This window comes from Trichosurus vulpecula, chromosome 4 (assembly GCF_011100635.1).
Source record: "Trichosurus vulpecula isolate mTriVul1 chromosome 4, mTriVul1.pri, whole genome shotgun sequence".
Taxonomy (NCBI): domain Eukaryota; kingdom Metazoa; phylum Chordata; class Mammalia; order Diprotodontia; family Phalangeridae; genus Trichosurus; species Trichosurus vulpecula.
In genome coordinates, this window is record NC_050576.1 from 376,719,024 (window position 1) to 376,723,509 (window position 4,486).

The window sequence follows — 4,486 nt, forward strand, 5'->3', positions numbered from 1 at the left end:
CATTAAAATTTTTGTACTTATTTAGTCCAGCTGACATTTTGATAACATTGCAGATGAAGTAGTTGTTTTAACTTGCTTTTCAGTGGAGCCATATAACTTAAGGTGATTAATGTAGATGAATTGATCAGTATGATCGTTTGGTGTGACTTCTTTTAATTGAAAGTAATATTCAATTGCATGGTAAGATTTATTTAAGAGCTATGATAATGGGTTTGAGGTTACACTGAACTAGAGGGGGCTGAAGCTGTCTTCCTGAATGTTGCTATATTTTGTATCACCTTTTTTACATCATGATACTGGTGGAGTGCTTTGATTAGAGAATAGTTTTCCATGGTGATAACAAATACTCAATATACTTGTGTTTATTTTGTGTATTTGCAGTACTTTAACAAGCCATGAGTGTAAAACTGATTCAAAAGCTTTACAACAATTGATAAAGACAGTGCAAATGTTATATTTTCAATATTGGATCTGTGAACACTTGCAAGGAAACAACAAACCCTGGGACTGAAAAACAAAACAAAACCCCTGGGATTTTTGGCTTTGTCTTTTTTTTTTCTATTACTATATTGTTTTCTTGTGTTAATGGATTATCTTTTGGGTATGATAGGAGCATTGAATGCTTTGTATAGAATGTATTAACTTAAAAATGTCCAGTATTTGGAGGCATCACTACTACCTTCATCTTTTGGTATGAGATAAATAATGCTTTTTGTTAGCAAAAATGGGATTAGGATTACATTTGAGAGGAATCTGGTAAAATGCTTTGGTAATAATTTATATACACTGTGAAAGTTTTAAAAATTATCTTTTATTTAAAAATATGAAACACTTCATGAATTTGTGTGTCATTCTTGCACAGCAGCCATGCCAATCCCCATTTTGGTCCAGTTTTAGTATGTGTGTTGTTTAAATGAGCATTACTGTGAAGTTTTTGAGACAATAACTAGGTATCTTATCCGGTCATAGTATCTATCACTTTTGCAGAGAAGATAAAATGTCAATATCTACCCTTAAAATAACAATTTTGTCATTCATTATATTAATGGTGCTTAAGTTTTCTGTTTCTCATTTAATCTGATTTTCTTTCCTGAGACCTTAGGTTTCTGAAAATTTTCCATGTCCTCCTTCTTTAGGACTTCTTTCTCTCTTATAATGTCTTCAGTTCTGCAGCCTTTGTAGTAAAGTTTGATTGATGTTGAATTGTTTATTTTGTTCTTTGAACTGCTTTCACTTCCTGGTTTTATCATATCTTTTTGATTTTGTTTTTCAATTGCTGTTTCCAGAAATCTAGAATTTCTAATATACTTTTGTTCTTCAGATCTCTGCATATTTCTTTTTTGTCACCTTTAATTGAGCAATGGGGCATTCCAGCTTTCTAGTCCACATAACAGCTAGACATTAATGTTATCTTCCAATGTTTTTCAACAGATCTTGAAGAGTTCTCTTTTGTTGATTCTATCAAAATGGCATTTGACACTTGTCTTTAGGAGTGTCCCTTGATAGCTTATTTTTTTTTCACTAGCTTTCTTACTGTGACAATGAATCCTGCATACACTGTGTCCAAGCCCCAAGGCATTTTTTATACTTCTTATCAAATATTGTTGGCGAATACATTTGTTCATCATGCTTATAGCAAATGCCAGATTTTAAACATTATTCCGTTCTGGTATAGTGAGTCTACCAGTGGGATTCATGCCAATGAATAAAAAAAGGCTTTTCAAAATTAAGGCCATTGCCGTTTCATTTCCCAAATCAGTTGAGACTGGTATTATTTTTGCTATCCATCTTGTCATTATGTTGTATATTAGTAGTTTAAGTGTAGATTCTCAATACCTTCAGGATCTTAAGCATTTTTTCTCTTCAAACTGAAGAAAACATTCAATTTCTTCTCATATGTTGTCTAATATATGTTTGAAAAGGAAGTTGTTTGTTATAACTCTCCTTTATTGATCTGTAATATGCTATAGTGTAACTTGAAGCTAAGGATGTCATTAATAAAATCATTAATACCTGTTTCTTATTTTGTTATAATGACATTTCTACATAATAAAATCACTTTTATCTTTAGCCCATTTTACTCATACTTGTAGTTTGTCTGCTTTAGTGATCAGTGCTATTTGCCTGGAAGATGTCCCAGGAAACGGGGCATTGGTATTTCTGATTTCTTCTGATGCATCTTGCCTTTGTATCATACCAGAACATAAAAGTGAACCACTCTCCCCAATATTCTCTTTGTTAAAGTGATTATCATGATGGGTTGTGGTCAGTTAACTTTTATTCCTCCTCTGGCTCTGAGCCTGACTTTTCCGACTTTAAAAAAAAAAATAACATACCTCTGCTGCTATTTCATCATGGAATTTTCCTCAGCACTTGGGACCACTTTAACTTGGAACATTCAACTGTCTTGAGTCATTTTCATCCTGGAATATACTTTCTCTATGTCTACCTCTATCCCCCACTGGTGAGTTTTTCTTGGGCCTTCCATTTTGTGGGGAAACCAAAGCCAACTAGTCTTCAGTCCTCTCCTGGCCCCATTCCATTCTGTTTGGTTCTGTTCCGTTTGGTTCCGTTCTGTCCCATTCCCTTCCCTTCCCTCTTTCCTTCCTTCACTCCCTCCCTCCCTTCTTCTCTTCTTCCCTACTTCTCCCTTCTTCCCTCACTCCCTTCCTCCCTTCCTCCCTTCCTCCCTCTTTGCCTTCCTTCCCTTCCCTTCCCTCCCCTCCCCTCCCCTCCATTCCCCTCCCCTCCCCTCCCCTCCCCTCCCTTCCCTTCCCTTCCCTTCCCTCCCCTCCCCTCCCCTCCATTCCCCTTCCCTTCCCTCCCATCCCCTCCCCTCCCCTCCCCCCCTCCCCTCCCCTCCCTTTCCCTTCCCTTCCCTTCCCTTCCCTTCCCTTCCCTTCCCTTCCCTTCCCTTCCCTTCCCTTCCCTTCCCTTCCCTTCCCTTCCCTTCCCTTCCCTTCCCTTCCCTTCCCTCCCATCCCCTCCCCTCCCCTCCCCCCCTCCCCTCCCCTCCCTTTCCCTTCCCTTTCCTTCCCTTCCCTTCCCTTCCCTTCCCTTCCCTTCCCTCCCTTTCCCTTCCCTTCCCCCCCCTCCCCTCCCCTCCCTTTCCCTTCCCTTTCCTTCCCTTCCCTTCCCTTCCCTTCCCTTCCCTTCCCTTCCCTTCCCTTCCCTTCCCTTCCCTTCCCTTCCCTTCCCTTCCCTTCCCTTCCCTTTCCTTCCCTTTCCTTCCTTCTTTTTCCTTTCTTTCCTTCCTTTCTTGTGGAACAATATACTCTTATACTTCCCAGGCTAATTTTTTTTGAGATTCCTAGGATCAATTTTATAGCTGGGGCACTAACCCAGTCAGTGGGTCTTACCAGATACTACTTGAATGGTGTTTAAGGATTTCACAGTAGTCTCAGGGCACATAATGTCCATCTTGTGCATTGTCCTGGCTGGCATTACCTTACTTTGTAGTTACTGTCCCTAAACATTAATCGTAGCATGGTCTTTGAGGCAGTTGTGGTAGTCACCATCATATCATCATAATTGTCATCTTCATCATCATTGCCATCTTGAAGGAAGATATTTTTCATCTTCTATGGAGATCTTCCTCTCTCTCACTCATTTGCTTCTTGCATGATTAGATTCTTAAATCTCCTCTGTTCTTCTAGCCTTTCCTTGGGTGTACAGCTATAACTTTGGACATGTCTTTTCACCTTTCTGGGTCTTAGTTTCTATGTATCTAAAAAAAAGAAGAGAGCTTGGACTAGATGATCTTTAAGATTCTTTTAAGCTCTAATAATTCTAAGTTTTCCAACAAAGATATAACTCTTACTGTCTAGGGCTTAATATAGTTCTTAGCATATAGCAGACAATGTATGCCTTTTATATTGTATGCTTCTCTTTGTTCAACTTAATCCTTAATTTTAATTGGTAATTTTTAGGAAAAGGAAATAAAACTATATTGGCAAAAGGACCCAGAAGATGAAAAAAAGGCTGCTTTCCTAGATGCAAATCCTACCAAAGACATTTTTTACAGGAAAAACCACTAATAAATACACATGTTATAGTAGCATTTAATTGTATGTTGGTCACATTAAAATCCAAACCAACACATATCTAAGGAATGAGAAACAACTGAATAACTTTAAATGAAGCAGGCAGTTGCTTGAAGAAATTCATTATCTCCTGTTGCTATGCTCGAAGTTGAACATCTATATATCTCCACTTTGTAGAGATTTTTCTCTCCTGGTTTCTGGATGCTAAAGTTTGCCTGGAGCACTGATGTGGGAACTATGGCATTTTCCTCTACAAAAAAAAGGCCATGAACTATTGAGCATTTGCTTGGGAGGACATTCACTCATTAAAGACAGATTTAGAGTTTAGGCCTTGCATATCAGTCTAGTCAGCTCTGTAAGGGGAAATAAAAGCACCTATTAAAAACGGATCTTTGGGTTAGTTTGTGAGGCAAAACTCTTTGGGAGAGAAATGTGCTGAAACA

The 4,486-nt window shown here is 38.4% G+C and overlaps 1 non-coding gene across 1 annotated transcript; it reads right to left on the reverse strand.

The window, feature by feature from the left end:
* Window positions 1–817: 817 nt before the first annotated feature.
* Window positions 818–921, reverse strand: LOC118849295. Its single transcript, XR_005010341.1, has one exon. It is a non-coding gene; the product is annotated as a U6 spliceosomal RNA (small nuclear RNA).
* Between the last annotated feature and the right edge of the window lie 3,565 nt (window positions 922–4,486).